Raw genomic sequence first — 11180 nt, 5'->3', positions numbered from 1 at the left:
AAAATACATTCTACGATTGTCCGTTACAAGAGCTTTGTAGGAGTCTTTGAATGAGGTCAGACAGTTCAGCGGTTTCAGTCGCATTAAACGTTGAATTTGGTCGGAAGAATAAGAAGAAGAAGAACAGCGATAATAGTCCATTGCATTTACATGCAATGCAATGAAACTTCAACCCGCTTTCTAATGCAATTAAAATTTATCAGCAGTTAAAGCAGTGTTTCTCAAACTTTTTTTCTGGGGACCCACTTTTTAAAAATGACAGACTATCGCGACCCAACTCGTGACTGTGGTAGTTAACAAACTAGATCAGTGGTTCTCAAACTTTTTCTTTCATTCCCCACTTTGATCAAGGAGGCATTCTCGAGCCCCACCTGTCCCTCATCGCTCTAAGAAAGTGGTAGGTCAAGCTTAAAATGGTCAAATTTATTGAAATAATGACAAGTTCTAAATATATCCTCTTCAACAGAGTTAAAATCAGCTGGTGCTGCAGATATAATAATAAATAAATACATAACAACACACATATTTCTGTTTTCCAGCAACATATTAGGAAGCATAGGCCATTTTACAGCATTGTACAACAGTGGCGGCTGGTGGTTAAAAAAATAACGGAGGAAGGAATGTCTGCTTGATTGGCGTTAGTGGCAAATGTGAGGTTGTGACGGTGTTGGTGGCATATGTGAACAATAGAGTATGTAGGCCACCTACCCAGACACATTTATAGCAGCAGTATGTACTGCCAGCATTTTAACTGGCAATGTTGTGCATTAAATGCTGTTCTGACATTCTCGGGGGGGGGGGAACTAGGCAAGCATGCAGCAGCCAAGAAAAGTTGTGGGTTCAATTCTTGGCTTCCACCATTGTGCATTTGAGCAAGGCACTTAACCCCAAATTTGTCCAGGGACAATGGACTTTGTAATATTTAAATATATAAGTCACTTTGGATAATAGTGCTAAATTAATAAATGTAAATGTAAATAAATGTAAATTTAGGTCTGGGAAGTCAGGGAAGATATGTAGGTCTAGTTATGAAATACTGTTTTCCAGATGTGCAAAATTATGGAAAGTCTGGAGGTTTTGCTCAGTGTAATATATTGGCAGAAAAGTCTATAATAATAAAAATAGACACTTGTTTTATAAAACCATGTAACTATTTACCATTAAAAATAGACCTTAAATGTGGTTATTTGTAACATGCTATTGTTTTTAAAGCCAAATCGCTATAATTTAAAGACAGGTTGTAATAGCTAAGTGGGAATTTATGAAAGCATACTCGAAAGGCAAATGTTATTGAAGACGTCATTAAAGGAATGCATCATGGTCTGAAACATTCATTAACAATGTTACCATCCAAAGATACATTTAGAACGGTGAAAACAAGAACATAACAACAAGAACCTTATTTAACAATTGTTTAGTTAAGGCATAACTTGGATGATTATAACAACGCATAACTATCCAAAAATGTTTTATCACCAAGTGAACTGTCCACGTATGTGACAGGCCAGCAGTAGGCAATGGCTGATTGTTTTCTGTGCTAACGTTACCAGTTAGCCATGAGTAGCCTACACTAGCCTTACCGTTTTGTTTTGGAATATGAATTGTTGGAGCTGGTCTTCCTGCTTTGATAAACATTCATCATACATCAGTGTATTCGCAGTGTATTTGAATGTATAAAAGATTTGAGATTGTCCTCTAAATCCATTGTACTGTTTATTTCACGAGCAAAAAACAAGCTTTCCGTTCAACATAAGATTCGTAGACTGCAGATAACGTTCTTGAACCGTAGCCGCTAAAAACAGCACCCCCTATCGCAATTGAAAATTACTGTACGGAGGAGCTTCCTCCCTTGGCCATTGAAAACGACGTGATTCACGAGCCGCTGGGGTCCGAGGCGTTTATAATGGACTTCAATGAGGGCCTTGAGGAGGAAGCTCCTCCATACAGTAATTTTCAATAGCGATAGGGGGTGCTGTTGGCATTTTGACCTAGGGGAACGATTTTGTTCATTCAAAGTGTTAAAAATAGTAATATTAACAGTAATTTATCAGATTAGTAATTCACTTTATATATTTTTTATTTTTCTCTGAAATTTTAGGGAGGGTGTTCCTCCCTTTCCTCAGTGCATAGATATATACACTAGATGTCGCCTTCTGCTTCTCAGCATGCGTCAACACCGCCGCCATCTTTGTACAGGGATCTGAATCGCTAAACTAGTTCTCCTGTATTGTCAGCGTTACCTATTTAGCGACGTTTGGCCATCCCCAGCGATAGAAAACCTTTTTAGCGATTAGCGACAAATTTGGGAAGTTCTCACAATGATGGCAGATCGGCTTCTTTGTTGTTGAAACGTAAGAAAATCACCTTTCTCATGGCTTTGTCATTTATGAATTCAGCTACATCTCGTTTGCCCATGGCACTGACCCATGATTATAAAAGTAACGACTGGCGTAGCCTATGTAGTAGCAGAGGTAAATGTTCTACAGATCTACAGCAACTTCTGGTGAGATTACAACTTACATGAGTAAACGAGACGAGGGGTATGTGGCCTCAACCAGAGCCTGTCTACGAAGAGCCTGTTTACTTTCATTGTATCGAACCTGGTTGCAGTTTACTCATTGTTCCTCTAGGGGCCGCCGCTAGCTAGTGCAGAATGAATGGGAGTCTATGGGGCTAGACGGGTAAAATGTATCTTTATTATCGTCTTAAGCTTAGTTTTCTGTAGACTCAACCATAAATACATGCCTGTCAGTTGGAACAATCCAAAAAATTAGATAATTGCTTGAGATTTTGACGATTTATGGTGATTTTATTTTCGCTAGATCTTTGCCCAGATTGACGCTAATGCATTATAGAGGAGTGGATCACTGAAGCAAGATGGCGTCTCGATTGACGCATTCGTTCCAATGAACAGCAGTAGTCAAGGCGACATCTAGTGTATATATCTATGTCCTCAGTGAAGGAGCCTCCTCTGTTGTACAATATATTCAATGAAAACATGCTGCATTAAATGGATCCATAATCCAGTCATGAGCACTGCTGGTTGGGAAATATTTTTGAAATAAACTTTGCAGGGATGTGATGTAGGCCTACTGTTTAATACATGGGATTACAAGAGTGGCTCCCGAATCAGACGTTTCAGCGATTTCGCTCAGAACTCTCAATAATACATAATGCATAATACTGTCGCGATCGAGGCGCCTAGCTGTCCCATACCTCAAGTTTTTTTGGTGAATGCAGTTTGCTAGGTGAGGTAGGTGCTTTATTTATTTATTATTATATCTGCAGCACCAGCTGAAGTGCTTGTCTTTGCCTTGTAACTGGACATTTAACTCAAATGTACCCATCGCTAAGATATATGAAATATATCGCTAAGATAGGCCAGCTTCGTCAAGAAATGTTCATTAGTGAACGTGCTTGCAGATTCAAACATGCGCTCTTCCTCCAAGAAGAGGCGACTCGGAGCTCAAACACGCGCAACAGCACTTTACCTCGGGAAAGCCACCTTGCCTCGCTGTGAAACAGTACAGCCTTTTGGTCAGCTACCATCTCTTCGCAAAGTGCGGAGAATAGATGCGCTTTTAAGGGCCGGGTTTTGATGAAATTCACCACTCTCACAACAACGTTCAAAATCTCATGTAGGTCGGGACTAACTAAGCTGCCTTGACACGAGCGCTTCCCTATGAATAACACAGTGCGTCCATTGCGCATCGGGTGCTACCTGGGCCCAGGCTACAGATAAAAAAAATAAAAAAAAACTCCTGTTTTTCACATCAATTCGCGCCCCATCTGGCATGTCTCCGCGACCCAGTAGTGGGTCGCGACCCACAGTTTGAGAAACGCTGAGTTAAAGCAAGCAAACAGACCATCAGAAATTAAACCAATGAAAACAAGGAAAAAAATTAAAAAATTAAAAAAATAACAACACAGCCAGAAAAGGCTCAAATAATGGGGATTATATAAAAATGATCCTCCTGTTATCTTAGCACCTATAATGGAATTGGGAAATCTGTAACCATATCATCTGAGCAACAAGTATTCCTAGTCAGGACAAACTGAAAAGGAAATCAAATGAAATAAACCGTAACATAAAGAAATAAAGGTGCAACAGAATAACAAAAATAAAATTCAAAGTCAAAGAGAATCAAATGAAAGAAATAGAAATTATATTAGTTACAACTAGCATCTGTATAGCCTAGGTGCTTTAAAGCAACAAAAAAACTTAGCGTCAAGCAGTGTCTTGTGAATGCAGTTTCACAAGTCAACAAAAGTATGCTAATGTTTTCAGGGCTATTTACCTCCAAACAGAGAGTAAACATTTGCATCGGATCAACAGCAAAATAAAACAAATTAATGAATAGGTTTGCATCTATTGGCAAAGGCCAATATAAAGAAAATAAAGACTCACGTGGGTAGGGTATCCCTGTCTTTTAAAGAGATTTTGCATTAGAAGTGAGGGTCAGTAAAACAAAACATTAAGCATTTAAAAAAATGACAATTTGAGCAATAAAACCAGTAAACTTAGAGAAGAAAGTATTTCGTCAATACCATCTACCCCTTTTTATAGTTTCTTAACTATAACAAATTCTGATCCCAATATGAATGAAGAAAAAAGAAAATACAAAACTAAAAAAAAAAACAAATAGGCCCTAGCTGTGGCGCAACTGGCTGGGGCACCTGCACCGTACGCCGGCGACCCGGGTTCGATTCCCGCCCCGTGGTCCTTTCCTGATCCCACCCCGACTCTCTCTCCCACTCACTTCCTGTCATTCTCCACTGTCCTATCAAATTAAAGGCATAAAAAGCCCCAAAAAAATATTAAATAAATAAATAAAAGGTCATTTCAAACATAAAGAACTCAAGTCGTGGGTCTGAATCCACTCAATTGAACATTTGCCCACATCAAACAAGGCGTAAACATGTAGCAAACAAGCAAAAATAAAAATATGTCTTAAAAATGTTAAACCCCAAAAGGTGTCCCTCAAAAGACAAAATAAATAAAGGAAAGAAAAATGGTTGAAACCAAAACAATGGTCTTTCTGAAGAAAAAATAGGAATCATTAGATCAGACTTAAAATAAATTGTATCTCATCAAGTAGGCCTAAAACATTTTAAACAGCAGGCTTGTGCAAAATTCCGAATTTTAGAATGGATCTCCATTCAATTCACAAATTTGAATTGAATTGGCTCAGCCCCACAGGAAGTTGAATTGGAATTGGAATTGGAATGACAGGAAGTGGAATTAAATTCATGGCAATTCAATGCAATTCCACAGTCAAACAACAGGAAGAATGTATTGAATCTCACATCCATTCAGTTTTGGGAAAGTTACTTTGGATTGTAAAATTGAATAGCTATTCTTACTTAAAGTTTAGTTAGTATAACTCAGTTTTTGTCTTTTGTTGATTATGTTGATTTTGCTTTTTGATAACTTGGCTAAAAGGAGTAATTTAAGTGAACATGATCATTTAAATCGAGTAAACTATACTTGAATTGCTTAAGTTTTGCTACACTGTGAAGTTAGTTAGTTAGTTAACCTTACTTAACCTGTAAAACATGCAAACCGATTGCCTTGAAATTACAGACTAATCTGGGATAGGAATTCCAAGTTGTGCAAACAAATGCTTACTTTGTGTAGTACACTTACACTAAGGAGAATTCCTATTTAACCTAACTTGGTCATTACAAGTAAAGTATATTGTGTAAACACAAGGTGTGCTAACTGATGTTACATTCTGCACTTCCAGAATGCCACTGCCCTGGCCCACATATTTGTAAAGATATCACATATTAATCCTTACTGAAATTCAATCTTAAATTACAAGTGACAGTGACAAATATACAAATATATATACTGTTGGTGTGTAATTTATGTGGATGACTATCCAAAACACTCTAATGCTGTGGGTAGAACTTCAGCAACATGTTACATTGGTATTTTGTTTTACTACACTCTGAAAGTACTGCACAATGAAGGGGAGACCTCACTATGTACCACCAATATGTGGCACACACCTGGGGATGTCCAGCGGTTCAGGAAACCCCCTAATCTTTGATGTCCACAGTGAGTCAGGACTTTGTTTTACCACTTCATTCAAAGGCCTGATTTTGGCATTTCAGTGTATCCATGATGTTGTAAAGGCATTGGGGTTGATATTATTATCCTGACCAGAGAGGAGAGTGCATGTAATGGACAGCCACTAACATCACCATGTCTAATAGAAACATAAGTTTGCAAGGAGAGCACCCATAAAAATCCTAATCAAGCTCACATTTAGCCTCAGTAACTTAGCAGAGACAGGGTACCTGTATGTATGGTTTCCAGCTACAGATCTGTGTCTGTCTATAACTGTCAGCACTATACTCACAGGTTTGGTCTGTTTTGGATAGTCATTGATGGGGTGATGTATCAATATAAATCACATATCAATTACACAACAACACTATATATAGCCTTTAGTGTCACTGTCACTTTGTTATTGTAACTTAAGATTGAATTTCAGGAAAGATTAATATGTGATCCCTTAAACAATATGTAGGCCGGGTCTGTGGTATTCTGGAAATGCATTTTTGTCATATCAGTTAGCTGAACTTTGACATTAGTTAGCACAACTTCAATACACCTTTTGTGTTAAATAAACATACAGTATACTTTACTTGTAATTGTAATGACCAAATTAGTTGAAATAGCAATTCTGTGTACTGTACTGTAAGTGCACTACACTAAGTGAGCATTCGTTTGCACAACTTGACATTACAGACAAATCTGGAATGGGAATTGCATAGACAATCAGTTTGCAACTAAGATTATAAACTAATTTTACAGTGTAGCACAAACTTCAGCAATTCAAGTATAGTTTACTTGACTGTTTACTTTTCTACATCAAAATGAAGTAACACTCATTTTACGCAAGTAATCTCAACAAAAGACAAAACCTGAATTCTACTTACTATAACATTTTAAGTAAGTAAAACTATTATGTGTGGAAATATAATTTGTTACTGTTTAAAACCACATAACTTTCAGTGTCCCGCCGGCGGGACGGTTACCCCCCTCCCCCACCTCCCCCCAACATTCTAAATCAATTGTATGCACCATATTGCTATGTAGCATAGTAATGTTATACACCATTTCAAAGCTTTGACTCTTGGGAATCCAAAAATGACAACTTTTTTCATGTACAATCTGTATAGTGCTTTACATTCTTAGATTAATCTTATTATGTCTCAATTAAATTTGATCCAAAATGCCCCCCTCCCCCCCTTCCGCTTTTGGTGCTACCCTAACTTCTGGCTGCAGTGTAGCTGCAGCACAATAAGTAGATGCAACATATTGGGTACTGAAATATTCACAAGAATCCATAGAAATTGAATCTTCATGTTGTGTTATCCAAGATTAGTTGTACAGATGTATAGTCTATCTTATACACACTCATTGAACCAACAAAGTAAATGCAAAAATAGAGACATTTTTGTAATCATTCCATATTTTGTGTAGTCATTCCATATCAGAACCCCTGAAGTATAATCCAAATACAAGCATGAAACCTCAAAGTGTTACCTTTTATTTGAGACCAGGATTATGCTTCTACACAAAGGGGTTCATGTGCAGTAAGCATTTGATTGTCAGTGTGCATTTTGGATAACAAAAAGTCCTATGGGGAGTATCCATAGGCATTTTACAAAACGCATGGGCATACCTTGGCAAATAATAGTCTAAAGCACTCATATTTTCATTCTATATTGATCTACTTTTGCACACAACTTCACAAGACCTGGTGCTAGGGCTCAGTTGTGTTTCTAAGGGATATCAAGAGACCTAGAGGGCTGAAATGTGGTCAGTTCAGAGATGCTTGTAATCCGGCAGAAAGAAAAAACTATATTCTAGCCTCTGTAACTCTTTGTGAGTACATCACACATTTATTTTGACTGTTTCCTACGAAAACTAGAGGTTCTCAGCTTTCTATAGAGGTCCAACATTTGATGGTAGGCCCCAGAAGAGGTGGGAACAATGCCCTTGTAAATAGGCACAGTGCAATTTCAGGCAAAAACTTGAAATTATTTTTGAGAGTTATGCTGTTAAGTTACAAGTTGTGTGTTTAATGCTATCATATCTGACATATACTGTTAGGGGGTCATTGTAAAACACTACCCTTAAATTATGTATATGAATTTCTTCGAATTTCATTAAATTTCAATTCTACCTTTAATTCAAATTTGAATTGTAATTCTACATCCTGTTTTTGACCTTAATTCAAATTCAATTCAAATTCAAGAATTGAATTGGAATTTAGGAGTCATTCTCAATTAAATTATGAATTGTGCACAAGCCTGTTAAACAGCAATCCATTTCAGCTGGGAAATAAAAGTTACAGGTAAAAGAAAAACTACTTTATACTATGGATCATAAAATAAAGGTATTGAAGTCCTTGATCCTGATAGATTATCAACTTTGCAACAATTCCTCACCCATACATTTCAAAACAGAAGGACTTGAAACAAAATAATGAAATAAAACATCTGTTTTCGTTTGTCCTGCCATGTCCTGACAGGACCACAGGAAACAAAAAAATGGAAACAAACACATATTATATCAAGAAATAAAAGATGTCATGTTAGCTCATAGACAAAGACATCTAGACGCCCCTAGCGGCAGCTAGTTAGCTCAGGCGTACTTAAAAGAGGCTTAACCATGCTCTCTTGAGCTTAACCCAGATAGCAAACATACACTGGGACGGAACTGGGCCACACCTACCACAACGTCCGGCACGGATCTGCATAATGGACCTGATCCGGCGTCCAAACGCACATCGGTCCAAAACTGGTCTGGATCCGTTTGACGGATCTGGTTCCAATAAGACTGGCCCAGTTCCGTATGATAGTCTGTGTTATTGACGTGTTCCAGATCTGCTTATCATACGGGTCCGCTTATTGTGTGTGGTACGGACCCGTTTATCAGATATCAGCTGGCTTTATTTGACATGTGAAATGTGATTGGTAATTAATTATCCTGAAAAATCTGTTTGCTACACATTTGCTAACAGGTTCGTTATAGGTTCACCCAGGCTAAAGTTCGTAACGTTTTCCCAACAGCTCAACTAATAAACAAAAGCTAGGCTACAAACACAATAGGGGGGTAAAAAAAAACTTTACAAATAAGTGTCTTTTTATTTTTTTTATTCAACAACCTGGCTGTAGAAGTGCAATCCCAGACAAAGTTTAAGTTGTGTTAATTCCACTGTTCCCATCGATATTCAGGCGGTCTTTCTCAGTCATCTCCATGGTCAATCTGAAACAACACAAAATAAACATTAGCCATTTATTCCTTTTTGAAAATAGGCTAAGTCACAATTACACTCGTTTTTTTATCATTAGTGATCCTGTTAGCGTTATCACTGTTTTTTCCAAAATAGGCTAGTTATTGTGATGGCTGTTTTGCTCAAGCTAAGCTAGTAGCCTATATTGCTGGAAAATAATAGTATAAACTTACAGCAAAGTTATCAATCGCTCGGCTGCTTGTTGTTGTAATGAATAAACTGAACAGAGATAAAAAGCAGATAGCTTACCTTGAAAAGTTGGGCTCCTAGTCCAACCCCAGGCTGGCAAATCATGTCAAAAGATTGATAGTGCGCAAACCAAAGATCCTTGATTAACGTTACTGCTTGGACTTCTGCATGTGTGGCAAGAATATGGGGTTGTCTCATAGCACTGTTTGATCTGACACAATTAAACAACAATTGACTACTTTTACCACTGCTAGGTAATAATAAAAATAATGAAACGAGCATATGATCAATATTGAGCCAACTATATCTTCTTTTCCAGCCTTACTGTAGAAATGAAGTGGCCATGGGAACATAGTGCACCCCCATGGTTTCTAAATGTGTGCCATTCCAAAATACTTTTTTTTTCTTTAGCAGCCAGTTGACAATGAAGTAGGGAAAGGACAGTCAATTTAGCAGAATCAGCACCTTAATTAATATCATTACCACCTGGGTCTGCTGTGAAAAAATGGTCCTTCGGCTCATATCCGTATCACAGGTTTGGGCCAAATCAGTGTTTTGTATTTTAAACGCATCTCCTGACTTCCAGTTGAGTTGCGGAAATCGGACCTGGGACAAATCTGTAAACCGGTGATAAAACAGCATTACTAGCAGAGCTGAAACCTCTATCAAGAGCAGATCTGGCCCACAGCCAGATACCGTATGTCCGCTACAGGCGGATCTAAAGGCTTTTATGCGGATCCGGCACAAAGGAAATTGCTATCTGGGATGCTATGTTTGCACACTTGAAAAAGGTTATTACGACATGAATCCTGGTTTCATCATCCATCAGTCTCCATAATTTAAAAATTGCATTATCAATCCAATTTCAAACTAGTTGTAATTTATCAATTTGAAGAACACAGTATCATACCAACTCCAATGTCTTACTTTAAACGGTGGAAAACGTCATTCGACGCCCAACTATTAATATTATGCTTTCAGTTCAACATCTTTATAGGCTACTTCAAACTGTGATCTTAGTTACACAATCTAAAGATGGTTTCATACATCTGTTATGACCAGCAACACTCTTATGCAATTTCATTTTCAGGTGAGAGATTCTTAGGCAAGCAGTCCCCCCAAATGTAGCCATCAAGTGGGGAATGGCCAAGTCCCCGGCTACTCTGAAAAGCTTAATCCAATAAGCTCCAGATTGTGTCCATAGGACCGAATATGTTTTTGTCTGAAACATATATGGCTATTTACAGAACTATTGTTCTAACGCCGGTCTCATAGAGACGAAAGTATTTTCAATAACACTTACGGGCCATTTACAGGAACAAAACAAGCTTGTTACTAACGCCCAACAGAACTCAGGACTCAACTCCCTATTATCTCACCACCAGAAAATATCAATTACCTTACCTTAAGAGTGTGCCGTCAAACACGATGAAGAAGATCTGTCAGCAAAATTTGAATCCAATTTAAATCCAAAGTGTTAATCTCGGTGGAACCTCCATAACTGATTTGACTATTTTTTACTACCATATTTCTCTTAAGATTCAGTCAGGACGATGGAAAATCAGGATCCAGGCTTTTATTCTTTTCAATGAGGGGCCAGTGCCCCTCAAGGGAGAGATGGCATGTTTGTGTCACTCCATCATGGGTTTCACCAGATTCTCTAACTACACAGAA

This window comes from Alosa pseudoharengus, unplaced genomic scaffold, assembly GCF_046254945.1.
Source record: "Alosa pseudoharengus isolate Yale_2024_CS ecotype anadromous, Long Island Sound unplaced genomic scaffold, YU_APseudo_1.1 YU_APseudo_1.1_scf_10, whole genome shotgun sequence".
In the NCBI taxonomy this organism is placed as follows: domain Eukaryota; kingdom Metazoa; phylum Chordata; class Actinopteri; order Clupeiformes; family Clupeidae; genus Alosa; species Alosa pseudoharengus.
Note: the sequence above shows the minus strand (reverse complement) of the source record.